The 21105-nt window shown below is 43.6% G+C and overlaps 2 long non-coding RNA genes across 2 annotated transcripts in view; one reads left to right on the forward strand and one right to left on the reverse strand.

The window, feature by feature from the left end:
- The window catches only part of LOC138118224 (uncharacterized), a 36392-nt gene that overhangs the window by 11583 nt on the left and 3704 nt on the right, over positions 1-21105 (reverse strand). The gene's annotated exons all lie outside the window — the stretch shown is intronic.
- LOC138118225 (uncharacterized) lies at positions 17379-19592 on the forward strand. The gene is made up of 4 exons (XR_011155044.1): positions 17379-17583; positions 17671-17700; positions 18364-18492; positions 19382-19592. It is a non-coding gene; the product is annotated as an uncharacterized lncRNA (long non-coding RNA).

Here is a 21105-nt window from a genome sequence, read left to right on the forward strand (position 1 = left end):
GCTCTTAATTCCTGTAGGTTATTATTTTTCATGGTTATTTAAATTCCTGGGATACGATGTTTTATTTATGTGCTACCAATCATTACTGTTGAAATAACTGTTGAAATAACTCATCTGTATCCCTGTAGGTGGAGAGATGCATGCATAGCCACCTGAAAACCTTTGCTAGCACCTTGACAGCTCTTGACACTCACAGCAAAGTCATCGCCAGAAAACTTAGCAGACTTAACACCTACAAAAACATCCTCCCCAAAGTAAGTTTGGCTTTGTGGTACTTAATAGCAAAATAATCAGCAAAGACTATTCAATAATGGGGCGTGGCAGCTGGGATGGCACTGAGCTGGCTGCAGTGGACACTAGAGATCTCTTCTGAAAATGATATGATTAAGAAGGGTGTAAATATATCCACTTTCTTCCTTGGATCACACTCTGACATCTTTTCCTGTGGTAATCCCAATTGCAAGGAAGATAATAATATGAAAAAACCCTCAAATGTGAGTGGAAGCTGGGACAGCACTGGGGCTCAGGGCACTTGTGAATGATGCCAGGTGATGAGTTGTCTGTCACCCACACATCATCACCCTGCCTTGGAGACTCCAGAGGCAGCTCACCCAGCTTTCCAAAACATGCCATGGGCTATTACAGCCCACTTGTCAGTTGAGGTATCAAATACCAGAGACTTAAATGTGACATCCAAGTTATATGGCTGAATTATGTCATCTTTTTTTTTTTTTTAAAGGATCTCGATAAGGAATGTAAGACTGCACAAGTAACATGGGATGACTTCCTGGACACGCTAGACAGGTTCTTGAGATTGCTCTCTGAGAAAATTCAAAATGCCTAAATAGAGCAACTAGTCCAAATCTGAGAAGAAAAGGAGAACCTGAACTCTACTGCAACCAAACTGTGACTCAATTAACTTATCCTCAGGAATATGGCCATAGAATATTTATATAGAGAGAGATATGTTGCATATATATATGTATAAATAGTGATATGACAGCAGTCATGTTCACTATAATGATTGAAAATGCTGAATTTTTAAATGACAAGCACTTTATTTAAATATTTTAGATCATTTTAATATTTTAACTTTTGTCTTTTTGATAGTGAAAAAGGAATTTTTATTATTTATTTATTTATTTATGAAGACTTTGAGATATTTATTGTGATGCTGATGTGTTTAAGTATTTGGTTTAGGAAACTGCTGTGTGATGGTGTGTGAGGAGGAGCTCTGGGGATCTGCTTCGGGATTTGCTGCCACAATATTTCTCTCACACTATCCCAAGCCACAGTCCCAGGGCTCTCAGAGCTGGGTCAAAGACAGTCTGTGGGACAGGGACAAGGCCATTGGTGCCACCCAGCCGCTTCACTTCCCTTTGGCTCCTGAACCAGCTCCAGGATTGGAGAAGATTGACTTCAGTTGCGCACTCCCACCTCCCCTCCCTCCCTGAGCATTCAGATCCAGGGGGTAACTTCAACCACTACATGTTTTACTGTTGGTGAAGCAGAGCCATGTCACCCAAATCCAGCCAAACTGGGTAACACAAAAGCAAAGAGGTCTTGTTTGTTTTTCCTCCAAGTTTACTCAGCTGATATGAGGTGTTTCCCACATCTCGTGTGAACTGACTTCTACTGAACTGAATCAGACAATACTTGTTTTCCAAACTGTTTAAGTAGCCATAGCTATGGCAGGTACTCACAAAGTGCATACCCATGTAAAGCTATCAGTTAAGATTCTGAAAGTTAATGTTTAATAAAAGAGTATTGAAGGGGAATGTTCCTGCAAGGACTGGTTTTTAAGGACTCCTGTCATGTGCCGCCTATACTTACATATCTGTTACTGAATGTTTGCAACCTTCCGTTAATGTAAATACACCTTTACAAAAATAAGCAAAATTTCCCTGCATAATTAAGAGTCCTTTATTTGTGAAGGGTGAGTGGTTTCAGTGCTGTTCAGGGGAGCTGTTTGATTTCCAAGTGGGATGGATACAACAGGTGCTGCCAGCAACAGGGGAGATGCTCCTGGTCAGGGCGAGCACCCCACACCTGCCCTCACCTATCCCATCACCTTCCCAAGGCCTGGAATCACCTGCTGCAGCCTGGCCTTGGACTCAGCTTTACTGAGTCGTGTTGTGCTTAAGCTTTTAAGAAGACGTGTCCTCTTGTCCGCTGGGGTGACTCACTCCTGGCTGCACCATGTCCCTGCCACATCTGCCGTGCTGCAAAAGCAGAAGAGCTTTCACTTGGCACAGCTGAGAATCATCCCCTTGCCTTCAGTGGTGTGGGGAGCTCCCAGCCCTGAAAATTTGAGAAGCATCCATGTTCACTGAGAGGATGGGGATGGAGAGACTGCCCAGCTGAAGCAGGAATGAACACGCAAAGAGCCAGAGACATACAGTCACCATGGCAAGGGCCCATGGAGACAGAGAATGCCTCGCAGAAACCTCCAAAAATGTGGTTTTTCCCTGCTGACAGCATGGTGGCCCTGGACAGGGCTTGCTACAACAGGGGTTGGCTCCTACACATATCCCATCCCTTCCACGGTGCAGAGCACATCCCATTTTTCAGATACACACTTCCAATGGTCGAAACAAAAGCAGGTGCTTTGCATTCAAACAGCATCTCCCCATGCAAATACTATATGTGGCAGAGCCCAGTCAGGCTGGACAGAGACTTCATCTCCTGACACAGGGCCAGTAGCCTCAAAAACATCCACAGTGGGGACACAGCTGCCAGCCCTGGATGGGGACAAGTGCCCTGACTGTCCCCAGGTACCACAAACTGCCCAGGCTCCACGGGCAGGGTCATTGTGCATTGTTTTATATTGAATTCTTGTAAGAACTGGGGAACATGGAAATCAAACCTAACCCTGAACCTGTTTACTAAGATCAGAGAAAGAGTGAATATCTAGCCAAACTCCCTCAAGTTAGACAGTTAGGAAAATCTCTGCTCCTGAGCTCCATCTTGTTCAGTGCTGTAATAGTTCAAGGAATAATAAGAACCACCCTGAAGAGGTGAAGAAACCTGAAGAAACCCTTCCTGCCATTAAATTTCAAAGTTTTCATTAGCAATGAGGTGTTTAATATTTCAGATACATTATTTCAACATTTAAATGTTTTACACTAAATTTTAAATTCACCCTTCAGAAAAATGGGAAATCTCAGAATCACACGTATATGGAAAGGAGAAGAATATCAGGATTTTAAGGAGAAAACATTAATCAGGCTCAACATTCTTGGCACAGCAGTCCAGGAAACTCTGACACATAGGAGGGAAAAGTGAAGCATTAAAAACTCCAAGTCAACACTGGACTTGCTGTAGGAAAACGCAGACGGAGCTGTTGCCTGGGGCAGCAGACTGCCAGGGAAAGCACTGGTGTGGCAGGACAGCTCTGGAGCCTTGCAGGATGCAGGAAGCTGGATGCAGGCAGTGGGATGCAGGGAGCAGGGTCCCAGGTCCAGCTGGAGCCTCCCAGCCCTGATGCCAGTAGCACCCTGTAAAGCTCTCAAGCACAGCACAGCCCTTCCTCTTCACTACCCTGCCCTGGCAAGGGCAAAGCCCATGTGGCTGGGGCTTCCAAGGGCCCTGCTGTCATCTGTGATCCCACATGGGCTCCGAAATAACCTGATACCATTAAGCCAAGCAGAAACTGTTGTGCAAACAGCAGTGAAGGGAATGCCTGGTTTCTGCAGGCAGGACAGTCTTATCACCAGCATGACAGCATCAGTGTGCTGAGCACAGCTGCCTGAGCATGATAACCCTGACGGCTTCATCAGAGCTCTAACAACCTTGATAAGCATCTTGCATCATCATAATACAACAAAACACACCTGCCTTGATGTCTCAGTCAAGCTGTGACTGACTTTTGAGGGATGCCACAGATTTGTTTGTATTGGAAGTAGATTTTTCATTAAAAAATGATTGTTGCATTTCTTACACCAAGGCAGGAAAAGCAGCTCTGTGAGCCTCAGCGGGGGACAAGATGTGTGAGCTGGTGGCACAGCGGGGGAAGGTGTGCTTCACAGAGCCATGTGCTACTTTTAGAAGTTGTAGGTGTGAGTTATATTTAGTATTCCCCATTTGATAAGCAAGAAATTATTCATGATAAAACCCATGTCCCCAACACAGTGGCAGCAGAGCAGACCCCCTCCAGTTTGCCCAACTCCTTTGGGGTGCATACCACATGCCTAGACCTGCCCTGTGTTTATGAGATCCATGATGAGCTCTCCAAGGGTGGAAGAAGCCCATCCACCCTGTGTAGGACGAGCCACAGTCTTCCGGATGCTCTCCAAATATTTAATGGTGGCAGCTGTCCTGTGCTACCACAACAAGCAGGTCTGGGGAAAGTTTTGCCAAGAGACATTGGGCAATGGGAGCATGTGAGACACACAACACACAGGCACCAGCTTCACAAGGCCACATTTTTCAGCTTGGGCCAGGGGGTGTCTCTCCTAGAGTCCTGCTTTCCAGGCTTTAGATGGTGCTGGAATACCTGCAGAGGGGAATGTGGCAGGGCAGCCACGATGAAGGCAGCTGTGCCCCAGCCTGCAGGCAAGCTCCCTCCCAGAGGATCCCCTTCATTTATGCCAGGGCAGAACTGAGAGAAAGCAGCTTGGATATGGAAATGCTGTTCCCATGCTCCATCCTTCCGCTCTTGTCCCAGCACCACTTCTCTTGCCATCATTTCTTAGCACTAAGGATGGGAGAAATGGAGATCAGCTATGGCATTGCTCCCCTGCTCAGCTGTGTCCAAAGGATGGTGATGCCATCACAACCAGATGAATGCAGCCTCAGCTCCATCAAAGAGCAATCAGCAGCCAGACCTGGGCTAGTACTCTACAAGGGTAATTCCCCTGTTTCTTTTTTTGAAACATTTGATTAGTCATTTTCTGTCAATATTTTACTTCCTTTTTCATCTGTCGTTCTCATTAGTCACTTGTCAGGATTCACAACCTTCTGTTTTCTGCAGAACATGACCCCACAGGCTTTGGAAAACCTCTCTTTTATTCTTTTATTTCCTCATTCATACATGGTGTCTTTGAAACCAAAAAAGTAAGTGTCCCTTTCTGGCCTCCACCTCTCTGGAGCCAAATTTCATCAGGTCAGTGGGTGAGGCTTGAAAACACCCATTACAGACTTCTTGGATTGATCATCTGTGTTTCTCTCAGACTCACTTGATTTCAGACAAGTGACTGAGAATGCAATGAATCATCATTAAATATGTAGTTGTCCTTCCTGCCAAGGGCACTGCAGATGGGTGACAGGCTCCAGCTTAAAGATGCAAGAGTTGCAATGTGGTGGCTGCTCTCAGGGTCCACATCAGGTCCTGAGGGAGCTTGAATGGGTATTACACCATAAACTCAAGTCTAGAGATGTCTTGCAATTTCTCCCTATGGGTGGGAAGATATAAGAAGCTGTAGATATAATTTCTTTCAAAAAATGAGAAGACTATTCTATTTTCTCTGGAAGGTGAAGTGTGCATGTGATAATGTTTGTTGTCCTGTGAGCACCAACCTGAGTCACTGGGGCTGGAGAGGCAACAAGGCTGCCTGTGAAATCTTTTCTAATCAAACCAGCATCTCACTTCTTAGAATTTAACACTGAAATCCACAACTTATCTCTAATTTTGCCTGAAAGGTAGAGAATTTGTTGTGCATCTCCAGGACATCTCTCTGAGCAAGCAGGGAGGTCTTCCTTGATTTTCCAAAGTTGTGTAGTTACAAAAAATTCTATCTATGAGTCCTAACAGGTTAAAGGAGACAGGATAAGCCCTGCTGACCCCCATCAGCTAGGGAGACCTTGGCAGAGCCTCAGCAGACTAAGGGATTACAGCAGAGGACAGGGGTCCAGGAGGTTGAGATGTGCAGAGTGAGTCGGCTTTGGATTAATTTCTGATTTCATGCGTCAGTACAATTCCCCCACCGGGTCCTGCAAGGGAAGGACAGGCCTCTGTGACTCACAGGCACTTTTGCTGAGTAGCTGCAGAGGAAGTCATACAAACATGGGGAATACCTTCTGATCAAATAAAAAATCTTTCTCTTTCCATAACCTATTTCAAAACATGTAGCCTCTGTTCTCCAATTAGCCTGACTTGGCGTCATGCTCCAAGGGCCACTTGCTAAGGATGACAGCTCACTGGCCAGACAGCTGGCCACAGACCAGGGACACAGCCAGAGCATGAAACACAAAAGGAATGTCCTTGGGCTGGGGAGCAGAGCTGCACATCTGCTGCAGATGCCCCAACCAAGCACAGTCACCAGCAACAACGATCTCAGTTTCTGCTGCAGAAGCGTTTAAAATCACTCTGCATGGCAGGGAGAGGCATGGCTTCCTCCTTTCTGCAGAGGCAAACCACAGAGATAGAACATCCCTTAACTCCTTCCAGTACTGAGGAACACAGTGTCAATCCTATGGTGCAAAGGACATTGTAAATCATTTCAGCCTCCCTGTTCAAGATTAATTAAAGTGGAAGGGCTAAGGAGGGGAAGAGGGTGCCCATCAAGACTGAGGAGCCTGATGGTTTGGTCTGCTCAGAGGTTTGCAAGTGCAGCTGCCAGCTAGAAATGTGGCAGGGGCAAACATCTGGGAGAAATCAAAACACTTCAAGGTTGTGCAAGAATGCACAGAGATGGACTTGGCATGTGTATGACAGGGATTTTCAGAGAAGTGAAAGGAGGTACTGATCAATCTTTTCACAGAGGAATGACAGCAAGAAGATAGTTTTGAGACGGAGTGTCACAAATTAGTAAAACTACTGTCAAAACTGTTTGCTTTCTCCCTGATAGGACAGGAAGCTTCACAAGAGCTTGTGTCACCCTTCAGCTGGCTGAACTTCCATTTCAGTGAGCTACAAGGGTGTGATGATTTTATAATGATCATTTATGTGGTAATGAACCTGAAGTTGTCCAAATCCTTCACAGGGGAAGAATGGTCTCTGTACCATTGCTGAGACTTCTCACCAGGATTTCTACTTTAGTTACGTAGAGCCCAGCTCACAAAACTGAAGCTCACCATCTCTCCAGGTTTAGAAAAGTGAACAATTCTGTTGGTTTTCAGTTAATTTTCTATTGTATTTTCTGTTTTTCAGTTAATTTTATGTTAAGCTTTTGGTTAATTCCTAATGGGCTGGGCCATTTTCTGTTCATTGATTTAATTCCATGTCTGACAAGGATACGGGTATTTCATGTGGCTCTGCTTAGGAGTGAAAGCACATCAGTGATTTACATCTCATCAGTGCTAATCCTTGTTGGATTTTTTGGTGGAGGTGGAGTTGGATGGAGGCATGATGCTGCATGAGCCCTGGCTGGAAACTCCCTGCAGCCCTCTCAGATTCCTACAGCAGTTATCCCCTCAATACAGAACAGGAAAGAAAGGTCAATGCTGATCCAACCGTGAGGGGAGAATGGTGGTCACAGCAGTTTCACCTTTGAGTGAATATTTGCAAAAGAGTTGGTGTGTGTGAGATCAACTGAGGAATGTGCGTACACGAGTAGACCGCAAGTTCCATCTTCCTTTCTGGTTTTATCACCTCTTTTTTTTCCACCCTGGCTGCAATCTAAGAATGTATTTGCATGTCATTAGTGGCTTTAAAAAGAATAAAGAGAAAAAGGTGGAGTCCCAACTTCACAATTCGTTTTTTTCCAGCAGTAAAAGTCCATCCTGCCCACACCTTTCCCTTCTGCCCTCTCTGCAGGAACTCTCATTTCTTTAGATATTTTGGAGATAAAAGCAAAATCCCCAGTGCTCACTGACAGGTTTAGCTGCAGCCTTAGCTCCTACTGCTTTTTCCGAGGGAAGAAATTCCCTGCACTTTGAACCTGGCTACAATTTATGGTACCAGCAGGTACAGCCATCCATGCACGGTAAGGTTAGATGAGGCTCTGGCCAACCTGGTCTAGTGGTCATTGCAAGGGGTTGGAACAAATTGACCTTTAAAGGTCCCTTCCAACCCAACCCATTCCATGGTTCTCTGATTCAATACATACAATCCATTCCTTCCCTTTAAACCATGCTGTAATCTGTTTTATCTCCATGGCCACAGTGGTGCCAGGGACAGGCAAAGTCCTGAACCACCGACAGATGGGGGCAAACACCTGAGTCTCAGGTGCAATTCTGCTTCCAGAGGTGTGCAATGCACAGGGTCACTGGAATGGTCCACACTACTCACGAACTCATTAAAATAAAAATAATCATGGGATTTTTTTTAACAGAGGCCATGTGTGCACCACAGAGACTGGTATTCACCACTGCCTGAACTGATGCAAATCCTTTGATAGCACGAGGCAGAGACAGCATTCCAATGGATGCTGCCCTACTAAGGTAACACACAGTGAGTTAACATCAATTCTGGAATAAAGCCAATCTTCTGACTACAGGGAAATATCGGGAATATCAGTGTGACTCCAGCAAGGCAGGAAAACTACCCCAGTTCCCACACCAGCATATCCCGTGCATGCAGGAAAGGGAGCACAGTCTGCTCCACACCTGGCTGCTGCTTTCAGGGTGGCTCATCCAGCAAAGGCTTCTGAAGGCTGAGCTGTGGAGAATGGCAGGGGAGATGCCTCACTCACCAAACAATTAGCAAAATGACTGAAAACAAAAAACGGAACAAGGTGGCTCCTCAGGGGAGAGAAGTGCCTGGCAGCATCTCCAAAACCTGGTTTGTAGCTAACACGACAGTGCCTTTTGATTTAATTAATATCACGCAAGGAAACCAATCAAGTTATGTGTTCTGTGAAACATCAGCTCAGGGACTAGTAGGAAAATGCCATGAGTGTGGAAAAAGCAGGATTTGGGCTCTCATCAGCTTGGATGGCACCTCTGTGTGTGTGGGTCACCTGCCCTTGCCTCAGGGGAGAAGAATAAACAAAGCAGTCTCTCTAGCTATGTACCACTTGAGTTTTTTTAAGGGAAAAAAACCTAAGTCACATTAAAGAATGTCAGTTACATAATAAAACTCCTGTAGGATTGAAATAACATAATTTAAATTATAGAAAAAAAACATGTAAACGTAATATTCTGAGGTTTTGGATAGTAATGACCTGATGTCCTGCAGGTGTAATCCTGGCATGTTGTTCATTCCTCTTAGGGTGACTGCAGAGGAACTGTGCAGCAGGGTCAAAGGCAGCCCTGATGAGGGACTAGGGGACAGGAGAGGGCTCTGCACACCCAGGACCCACTGTGGCCACCCCAGAGCCCACCTGTAGTTTGAGGAGCAATTCTCTCAGTGTCTTTATCAATCATCAGTGCTATGCACCCCATCAGCCAAGCTTCCTGCAGATGAAGTAAAATGAGATACCAGCCAAATGGTTTAAACCTCCTCAGGAGAGCACAGAAACTGGATAATTGCTCCTTAGAAAGAGCAGAGGAGCTGCTTTTCTGTCCCCCCCAAGATACTGAGCTACCCCAGCAGTCCATGGCTGGTCCCTCTCCCCAGCACAGGCTCACATGGTGTCAGGAGGAGTCTTGAAATTGTAATTTATGTCTGAGCATGGTACCATTGAGTAATTCATGGGGTTCTAATGACAAGCACACAGAACAAGGGCAGAGAACTAATTAGTAAAGGTGAGTGTATTATTTAATGTAATGGCAATATTAAGTAGGGCAAATATGGATGTAAGGACCCAAGAGACATTTAGTTACTTTGCATCAATCTTTAGACAATATCAGTTCATAAAAATGCTTCAGCATTTACAATCAGAATGGCTCAAATATCCAAGTTACGTAGCTCCCACTGAACTTCTGGGGGAGTCCTTATTTTAGAAACATGTAGTTTCCTCAATCAGATAAGAAACGAACAGCTTCCATTCTACAGGTGACTACTCGCCTTCAGTTTAGGCATTTTTGTGGTGAGGCATTAATCACTTCCTTGCACCAGAGCACATATAAGAGGCAGCCAGGAGGCAGATTAGCCAGTCCAAAGAAGGGAGCACAGCCCCTTTGCCACAATGCTATGCCTGCTCGGGGTTATGTTGTCAGTGCTGTGCCTGGTGTCCCCTGCATCATGCACCACAGGCACAGCTTGCCCTGCCAGCGCCCTCTTCAAGGAAACCATCGAAGTCCTTCAGAACCTAAGCTCTAAGGTTGGTGCCTTTTCTCTGTGCCCTGTGTCTGACTTTCTGTGTTAGCAGGGAACCTACTAATCTGATTTTTACCAATCTCTTTCAGGGCAGCAGCGAAATTGAGCCTCTGGTAAGATCCCTTTGTGGTTCACTTTCTAATGCTGTGGGCTCATGGGGTGGCTAGCTGCTTTTTGAGAGGGAGGGGGAAAGCAGATGTTGTTATAGCCCATTCTGGATGCTCTTGTGCTCTTAAGTCAGGTCTTAGATGGCAGCTGAGTCACCCTTTTGGCTTTTTGGGAGCACCATGGTGGGGTGGATGTGTGCTGAGGGATCACGTGCAGGGCTCTGCTCCCTTCAGAGTTATCAAACAAAGATCTCCCTGAAACACCAGTGCTCAGGGTTCTGCCTTCAGTATAGCGGTGCAGAACAGCTGGCTCCCAGACAGCACTGGTTATCTCTCTTTTCACAGGCAGATAATCATAACTGACTGTCTTCCAGAGTCAGTTGGAGACAGGTACCTTACTGCTATTGGAAAGTGGGGAACAGGCTGTTTCCCTGCCTTTTTGGGAAAGAAACACCCATGCTGTTAGAGACCAGTGCCAGCAGTGGCATCGGCAGCGTGTTTCCTGGGGAAGCTCAGGAGAGGCAAAGCCCAGGTAGAAGTGCTGGAGGTTAAAGATTCTCCTAAGAATCACTGCCTTCCCATGCCTGAGTGAACTAAGGAGGCAATAAAAAAAACAAATGGTGCCCAGTCCTGCCTAGTTCCACCTCTACAGATGCACTCTGTAACTTTTGAAGGTGATGTCAGCCTTCAGCAGAGGGAAAGTACTGGTTTGCACAGTTGCTTCTCTACTCTACAGATTATTATATAATTTTTTAATAATTATTATATCATTTTGGCCTCAAATCATTGTGCAAGATTATTTCTTGTAGCAGGCATTTTGATTGCATTAATGTGATGGACTCTGTGCCAGGTATACCGTACAGAAAAGACAAAATTGCTAAACTTTGTTATTCCAGAACAACACGATGGAGGCAGGAGGGAATGCAGCCACCTATCTGGAAGGATTTATAGAAGCCCTAAATAACAGCAAAGAGAGTGTGGAGAAGAAACGCATAGTTCTGAACTTGCAGAAAATCCAGTCTTATGGAGAGTCATGCACTGGGTGGACGGTATGTTTGGGCTGATTCCCTGCTCACTGTTTCCTGCTGCTTTAGAGGACCATGAAAGATTCTGTGGTTTTTTTCTGGTTGCACTGAGAACAAGTGTCTGACCAAAGTACCCACTGCCTCCTGGTCGTGTGGTAATGGGAGCAGCTTCCAGCCAGCCATGGCCCCAGTGCCTCCTCTGCTCTGGTCACCTCTTCCCAATGTCTCCTGGCTAAGACAAAGCCCATCACCCAGTGGAGGTGCCCTGGTGCAGGGGACTGGAGCCCTGGCTGAGAAACAGCTGCACAAGGTGCAACTTGTAACACATTCCTCAGCCATTCAAACCCCAATATCTTCATGAGAGCCTTCATGGTCTTAAAATTAATTATTAAGAAAAAAAAACTCAGAAAAAAAAGTCAGGGAACAGAATGTAACTTACATGTCCTGATTCTTTTCACTCCTCTCCTTTCAGTCTGCCCTCAAGGAACATCACTGGAAGGCAGTGGAAGAGTATGATTTTTTCAATAATTTGGAATATTTATTAAGGTTCCTGGGTCACAATGCCCTTCCAGAGTAAAGAAACTAAGCTTCAAAGGAGTTTGGTTTACCTGTCTAGATTGCCAGAAGACCTGAGCCTAGCATATCCTCCTCCAAGCAACGCTATTGGGAGCTGTTATTTATTCGGATCTCTATTATTATTTATTTATTCTATTTATTTAGAGAAACTTCAAATTATTTATTTTTACAATGAAGAAATGCAATAGTTATTTGCTTTAGAAGACTGCTGTGTAATGGTGTGTGAAGAGCTGCTCTGGGGATCCAGTTTGGGGGTTGTTATTACACTATTTCTCTTACATGCTGTTCCAAGCCACAGTCCCAGGGCTCAGCTTTGCATCACCCAAGTGGTCTCAGAGGCAGGACAGAGCCAGCCTGTGGGACAGAGCAATCCATGTCACTCAGCACCTCCACCTCCCCTCTAGGAGGCTGAGGCACTTGCAGGGGACAATCTTATAAAAGGATGCACTTCTTCAAATTATACCTAAATACTTCTTTTAACTGAAGACTCTTATTATGCCACAAATGCAGTGACAATCATTTTAAAATGTTAAAATGTGAAGTACAAATTGTGTAAGCATGACTGTTCTCATTACAGCTGTGTGCTGCTGGCACAGGACTTGTACACTTTCTATGGTTAAGTATTTGGGAAACTTGTATGCAGAATGCTATGAAATGTACCTAAACTCTTAACAGAATCTGTGCAAAATAAATTTTCTGCACAAAGATAGAACTGGCAGTTTTTCTTTCGTGGCACATGTAACACAATCACACAGACATTTTATATATAAAAGTATATTGAATTATATATTATATATGTAACATATGTAATATGATTTATCTGTTTTAGATATAAAATATCTAGATTGCATAATATTTGATATATTATCTATAGAATAAATTTTCTAATATAAACATAAATATATATTTATGGTGATGTAAGCAACATTCTATCTAAAAATAATTCAGATTGATTGAATCAATGTCTCCTACTAGTGAGGTCTGGACAGTGTCAGCAGGGTATTATATTCAGAAATCTTTAAGTTTATTATATATATAATACATAGTCTATTGTGAATGGCTAGAGATTGTGTAGAGGATCACCATCCTTAGGTCCAGATACCACCTAATACCACTAGTGTTTTCAAATTTGGGTAAAAGTAGCACTGATTACTTCACAGTGGAGATCTCCCTCCAGTATCTCCTCTTTTCCACCCAGTTGGATATTCTGATTTCAGAAAGATTCACCCATGCAGAAGAAAGCAGAATGTAGCTGAAAGAAAAAAAAAATCTTTTTTGGGGCTCTGATGGGGAAAATAGCAGGGACCATCAGGGCTGTTAGACACACACCTTCCCCTCTGAGGGGATTCTTCTACCCAAATTTCACCTCCAAACCTAGCCCATCATATTTATGTACTTTTGCTGGCATCACTGAGTACCTGCAAAGAATTTCCCTAAACCACATGATTCATGAAGAATCTAGCAGAGAGCAATGGCTGTGCAAGCCATGGTGTGTCTGTGAGATACCCTGAACACCACATTATCTGCAGGAAAAGGCAGGTTGAAGAGGCAGGGAGATCCATGCTGGAATCTGCAGGGATCCCTTAAGGCAACCCACATGTCTGAAAAATTAGCCAGTTTCTGTAACAACACCTGAAGAAGCGTTTATTCAGTGTGGGGGAAGAAAGAAACAGTAGTCACAGGGAGGGAAGATTGAAAAATGGTGGGACACTGCAGCAGTCTGCCCTGAGAAGCTGGGGATGCCCCATCCCTGGAAGTGTCCAAGGCCAGGCTGATGGGGCTTGGAGAAACCTGGGATAGTGGAAGGTGTCCCTGCCCACGGCAGGAGACTGGGACTAGATCAGCTTTAAGGTCACTTCTGACTCAAACTATTCTGCGGTTCTATGATCCTACAATAATGTTTCCCTTAGAACAGGCTGGGGAACAGCAAATACGCATGCCCCCAGACACTGCCTTCCCAATCACCTGCTCAAATACAAATAAAATTGTTATCACTATTATTCATCTCCCCCAGGCGACCCCTCAGCCCTTAGGCTGGGGTAAGTCGCAGAGCACGCAACCCCTCCTTGCTGCATTTGCCGCAGGTACTCGGGCTGTGTCGAGGTTTGGCATGCGTTTCTTCCCCAAAAGAGGGCCCCGAAGATGCGTGTGCAAGTGGCGGTGGCTGTTCTCTAGGTGGCAGCCCTGGCCCGTCCACCGCCACAGCGCTGGCATCCGCCAGAGGAGACCGATAAAAAGAAGGGCTGCCTGTGAGCTACTCGCTCAGGTTTTTAATCATCTTTTCTCAGTATTACTCCAAAGAGCTCAGAGGTGTCACAGAAAGGTGAAGGAAGATTTCAGATGAGTTGTTTTCTGAACCAGCCTGAAAAATGGCTTGTGTGCCTCAGTTCCCCTGCAGTGCCCAAACCCACTGATAAGGTATCCCCTAGGTGTATAACTCTCAGGCTTTAATGTCAAATATTTTTCAGCACTTTGAGAGATTTGGTGTTCTACTTGTTTATCCCAGCTTCTCAAAACTCCCTGTGCCAACATCCTTGAAAACTATTCAGCTGGTTAAAAACATGAGCAGTCCTGTTTAGAGTATTTTTGGTATAAAACATGTTTTTATAAAAATCTATAGATCAAAAGGGTTTAATGAAGCACAGCAGATTCTCACCTCTCATTACAGAAAGAGTTAAAAGCAAAACAACTCTGTCAGGCCCCACAGTTTCTAAAAGAAGGCTGGCTTTGAGCAGGAGTCAGTGCAGGCATGAGGGCTTAGCACCAACATCCGGCCACTGCGGCATCACCAAAAGATGCATCCTGTGCACAGGGAGTTGCTCTCTCTGAGCATGAGCCTATTGATAGCATCTTGCTACTTCTCTCCAGCAGCTTCAAAGCTATTTGACATTAAGTCACGGTATGTTTTCCAGGTGGGCGTGTATTAAAAGGAGTGACACTGTTCCAAAAGGTATCTGGTGCAAAAATATTTGACAAATGGGTTTAGAAGGTGTCAATATTGCCTAATGGCTTAGGTGAACATACAACCCACATAGAGCTTTGTCCCTGGTGGGTCTGGTTATTAAATCCTTGTACACAGTAAGGTTGAACCTCTTGCCCACAGCTTCCCCTGGGGCAAATGATCCAGACAGAAGTGGGAGAAGGTAAAGGAGACTGTCCTTTCCTGATTTCTCCCACCTCCAGAGGTGAGGAGCAGAATGGGCTTCCTTGTGTTACCAACAGATACTGAAACTCACATAGGAAAAAGTACAAAGGCATTTTAGTTGATTATTTACATGTTTTGCATCTTTTGGTGTGCCAGTTTAGCACATTTAAACTATCATCTTGGTAACTCATTTTAATCTACTCTACCTCAGGCTGTCAGTTGAAAAGAGATGCCCAAAGCTACTTGGTCTCACAACAGCCTGGCTGGGAAATGAGGGGGCCTGGACACCAACAGACCAAGAGCAGCTTGATACTAAAATTTTGCCCTTTGAGAGAATGATTCAAGCCTCTCATCAGAGAGCTGAACCAAAGCAGTGCTGGAAAGTGCAGCCGTGACAATTTCCCACATGCTTTTTGCTACAAGAACCTTTCACATAGCACTGGAAAATGCAAATAACTTCTCCAGTTTGCAAAAAGGGTAAATGAACAGTGAATAACATGGCCATGGTTAACATACAGACTTGTCTTTATAGTAGGGACAACCCTAAACATACTCAAAGAACTTAGAACATCATCCAGTCTCAAATATTCATATTAGTAGTAGTAGTAGTAGTATTGTTGTTACTATTATTACTTAGAACACTCTCCAGAAGTAAACATATCCCTGACTCAACACAAAATTTCCCTAAGCAAATCTGGAAAAACCCATCTACCAACTCTGTGGCTTGTCAGACATTTTCTATGAAATTACATACCTAAAAATCAAATATAAGAATAGAAACTGGGCTATATGGGAAATATTTAAGAGAGGCCCTAATAACAACTGGCCCAGGCTGACAGGGATAATGGCAAAGCTTGGCTCTAGCTGGGAGCTTGGCTCTTCTCTCACCCTTTCCAAAGAGCACCTGCCAAGCATGTTGTTTCTGGCACTGAACAAGGAGTGCTCTGCTAGAGCCAGGGCTGTACCTGAGCACAGAACAAGGTGAGGCAGCCCAGGTGTCCCAGAGAAGGTTATGAAACCTCCCACTGCACTGCCAGGCATGGTTGTCACCAATGATGATGATTAGTGATTTCCCTTTCCTTGGTAGCCAGAAATAACTTCACACTCAGAGCTCCCTTGATGACACTTCTTTTATTAGCTGTAACATTAATTGCCACCTAGCATAGAACAAATTACCCTTTTTTGTCTTTAGAGATGCATTGCCTTCATATTTGGAAGAGAACTCCCTCGTGTTCATTCTGAGCTGATTGTGCTGGGAGAACCACAGTTACTCTGAAAGCTGGGGGAGCTCTGTCTCCCCTCCTGAGGGACGCTGAGGTCCCACCCCAAAGCATCTCTGACACACCACCACACAATGTGGCACTGTCCTTGCAGCCCCTCTTGTCACTTACTAACATGTCCCCATGTAAAATCACCTCATTACCTTTGGGAAGTGTTACATAAGAGCCCAAGTATCATTAATGAAGAAGCAAACATTCCCCGCCCCATGAGAAGGAGAAGCTGCAGTTGTCAGCTGAGACTGCAGATTTGCACAGCACTGTCATACAAATTAATCATGCCAGGGTAAAATCCAGCTCTCACACTTACTAATTATGATGAACAAACAGCCTACTGTTTTCTTTTCAGGTCAAAGAGAAGATACTTGCTCTAGAAAAGTAGCTAGGTTTGCAAGGCTGCTATACATGTCTGTGCCCTCCCTGCTCACACATGCTCACCCAAGCCACACTGCAGGGATGTAGATGGTTAATTAGATCCTATGGGCTCCATCTTTAGCTGAAATTAGCTCCAGAGGTGGTGAAATCTTTGAAGTGCAAAAATTTACAGCAATATAAGATGTAGTCTAATCTGAGGGGAAGCAAACCCCTTCATGGGTGCATTACTACAAGTTTCCTCAGACATTTTCCTTGATAGGACAAAGGAGAATGGCTTCAAACAGACAGAGGGCAGGGTTAGGCAGGACTTCTTCCCTGTTAGGGTGCTGAAGCCCTGGCACAGGTTGCCCAGAGAAGCTGTGGATGCCCCATCCCTGGAAGTCTTCAAGTTCAGACTGGATGGGGCTCTGGCCAACGTGGTCTAGTGGAAGGTGTCCCTGGCCATGGCAGGAGGTTGGAACACAATGAGCTTTAAGGTCCCTTCAAACCCAAACCATTTTAAGACTTTATGATTATGTTGTTGTTCTTTTACAATATTCATGCCCTTACACATCACTTTTTATTTTTGCATTAAAGCGTAGCTCTGAAGTTAGAGGCTTTAGGAAATTTACCAAAATTTTAATCATAAAAGTTTCTCAAATCAGATATGCTGATAATTCAGTTGCTCAAGTTGTCATCGTTTTCTGATTTGAATGATTTATGAATGAGATAAGATGGTAATCACATCCTGCACTTACTCATCTTCTTTATATAAGCCAGCTTTCTATCTGCCAAGAGAGAAGAGCTTGAATTCAAAGCCCTTTCCAGATAACAAGGGTCAAGCTCCCAAATTAACACCTTTAAAATGCATCCTCACGTATTCTTGCTACTACTGAGTTCTGGGGTGTCCAGTTACTTTCTCCCTCTGAAGGAAATGCCTCATCTGTTGAACGAGACTAAATACTCACTAATTGATGAAATGCTTTGTTTGCTTGAGGCTGAAAATGAGCCCATAAATGTAAATAATTTCCCCACTTCCCTCACATCAGATTTACTTTTTGAGATGATTTCCAATCTGTGACTAACAGATTTCTGTTATTTCCAGGAGAAGTTCTTCAGACCGCTTCACATAAAGGTAAGAACCTGTTTTTTCCATTCTATTATTGTCAGTCAGAGTCTCCAAAGGGAACTTGGAGCATAACCTCTGGCACAGCAAGTCTGAGGACATTTAAAGCAAGCTGTAATTGCTGCAGATGTAAGTGGTGTCCTAAACACTGATGCAATGTCATATTTTTAAAAGATTACGAGAAGGTGGCTAGTAAACATTCTAATTGCCACCAAAGATAAAATTTGAGGTAGGATGTAATTGTCAGTTGTTTTTAATGTTTTTTTGCAGAGAAGCTTCTGTTGGTGATTGCGAAGTCTGGTCTTCAAATGACTGGCAATATAAAGAAAATTGTTAAAGTAGCTCTAAGTGTCCTACTTCCAAAGCAAAGAAAAATATATCACTCTCTGACTTAGATGGAATTGAATCAAATTCCAAATGTGGTCACATCCACCACTGACAGAAACTGGACCCTTTTAATTTCAAGGTTTCCAGCTATAATAGCTATGAAAACTGTCCTTATAACACTTCTTAAAGGAAGGCATAAGAGGAAATCCTAAAAAGAATAAAAGAAGTTTAGATTTCCAGAGAAAAATGGCATATTCAATAGGATTTATTAACAGTTCTTTTAAGAAAGAAAAGCTCTCTTGTTGCAAACTAGAACACTGTATATATTTTCCCTTCTTCTCCTAGAAACTAAGCTGTGCACATAATAACACCGAAATATTTATTCATGAACTAAAAAAGATTCCCACATGGATGTGCATGAGAAAAGTGGAGAAAGGTATGCAAAAGCTAGAAAAAATCTGCTACATTTTGAAGGTAAGCTTCTACTATTTGTTTGATTTGAGTTTCAAGTATTTTCTTGTAATTATCCATTTATCCAGGGTTTTTAACACCAGGTGATTTATCACTCATTTTTTAGCAAAGAAACTATCACTCATTTCTGATTTTGAACCAGCTACAGTCCCAGGGAAGGAGACCAAGCTCTCTATCTCATGTACAAATTCATTCTTATGGAGACCACATCAATATAGTTCAGTTATACCTGCAGTAATGAAGATTATTTATTAGGTGCAATTTATGATGACCTGTACAGCTTGTCCTTCAGGAAGGACAAGGCAATTAATAACAGAAAAGAGAGATCAGAAATACTACAGATAAAAGAATCTGTCTTTTGAATCCAAAAGAGAGAAAAACAGAGAAATTAAGAGGATAGAAAATAGGGTTTGCATGGACCAGTGGCCAAATTTCCAACAATAACTGTGTTTAGGTAATTCCCTGGAATAGAGAAGCAGGCTTTAGGAAGAAAACCAGATAAGCATCAATTTTCTATCTATTGCAGCTGCAGAATAAGCCATATCTAAGTCTGTCATCCAACCAACATGTGCTCCACGCTGCTGCAGCTGGGATTGTGCTGGGACTCAGAGAGTGTCCCACACTCCCTCACGGTTCCCAGGATTTGGTATTGTGAGAGAATGTTTTTGACCTTCCAGATTGGCAGATGACTCCTCTGCCCCTCAAAAACAACACAGAAAAGTCTGCAATACTGTGAAAGTCAAAGAGAAATAGCTAATGACTAACGATTTCTAAAAATTGTGTGAAATGGTTTTGGGGGTGTGAAGGGCAGCATCCTACTCCATCCCAGTGAGCTGAGACAGAACGTGCAGAATCTGTAACTCATGCATCAGTACCTCCTTTTTACTCTTAGAAATCTTCATCCAACGACAAGAGATGCTTAGAGAAGGCAAAAACTAATTTCTCACAATTTAAAGAGAGTCTGCAAGAATTCCTGAGATGGGTCAATGAGAAGCTGGACTGCAGCATTGTCGGGAGAAGCGAGTTGGGTTTGTACCTGGATGGCAAATGCAGCTGCCGTGACCCCACCGAGGCTTGGGCTAGGGAAGAGTGGCCCAGGCAGTGAGGGGCTGGGTGGAAAGGGGAGGGGGAGATATGGCTGTTACAAAGCAGAGTTTTTGCTAATTAATGCAAATATTCTGATGCTAATTAATATTAGTTTTTGCTGGCTAATGCAAGGAAGCAAATTAAAACTACACAGCAATTAAAGCTTTGTATAACAAGCATGGTCAAGTGTCATCATTTATTTTGTGCAGTTATCGAATGTGAAGCATCTTATGTCACCAGAGCATTATGGTATAAGGATATATGCATGTGTGAGGATTGCACAAAAGGAACAGAAAACCCAGCACTGACCCACGGACCAGGAGATCCAGCATAACCCCCAGGAGGGTGGAAGAGACTCAACACCCACCGTTCCATGTGCTTTAACCCCCAGCACAAAATTCATGCTTTTAGTTTTCACTGCTTTATTATGAGCTTTAACATGAATGTGCCTTAATAAATCTTGAGGCTCCATGAGCTGCCACTGTGGCTGCAGTGTCTTCTCCCAATGCACTGAACAGACTTTGCTTTGAATTTTTCATGTTTTTTCACTATAGAGCATTTATACAGCTTATGACTAGATCCAAACCGGTGCTGAATCTCATGTTTTAGGAAAGATTCAGAGCATAATATTCCTTGTACAAGACCTCACATAGCTCTGTGTAAATCAGTACAAACTGGATACTAGATGCTGGTTTTTTACTAGGTATCTGTATTTTTGAAAAAGTCATAGAGACTTAAATGGGAAGAAGTTTTTAAAAATACAGACTATCACAAGGTTAGCCAATTCTGGTCACGGCAATACCAGTATTCCTAGTCTACAATAACAACACCTTGTAGAAAAGGTCATGGATGATGGGTCTCTCAAGGTGATGCTGATGCCTGTTCCCATGTGATTCACAGGCACCACAGATTTCAAGGGTTTTGTCCTCACACTTAGAAAAGATGGGGGAACCCAGACTTCTCTGAGCACAGACAGAACTATAATTTGTCATAAAATTGAGGCAAAAGACAATTGGCTTGTATAATAACAAATCTAGCTGACATCAGTTAAAAATCCATAGTTCTTCTAAGCCCAGAAAAAAGGCTGGACCCAAATTTGAAACTACTGTGATAAAACATAAAGGAGTCATCAATTGATTTTCTAACTCTGAAATATGACAGATGTGTATTTGGTAGATGAATCTTACCTTGGTGCTTAGACCTTTGCTACCGCTGAACACACTTCACCACTCCGAATCACAGCCTAAGGTTGGTGAGTTTTGGACAAGGATTGGTGTTGAAGTCACTAACAACCATGGAAATTCCTTGCTATGGCAGTAGGATTTATCACACATTAAGTCTTGTAAATTCATACAGACACACAAGCCAGAAGGTTTGCACCTTCATTTCCCATCATGTCTGGATCACTAACCAATATCCCACCTAGACTGGAACTTCAGAACTAATTTTTGCAGCTGACAAAATAGTGGTAAGAGGAAGAAAGAGACACACCATTTATAAGGTATGTGGAGAAAAATATCTGTCCTATTG

This window comes from Aphelocoma coerulescens, chromosome 13 (assembly GCF_041296385.1).
Source record: "Aphelocoma coerulescens isolate FSJ_1873_10779 chromosome 13, UR_Acoe_1.0, whole genome shotgun sequence".
Taxonomy (NCBI): Eukaryota; Metazoa; Chordata; class Aves; order Passeriformes; family Corvidae; genus Aphelocoma; species Aphelocoma coerulescens.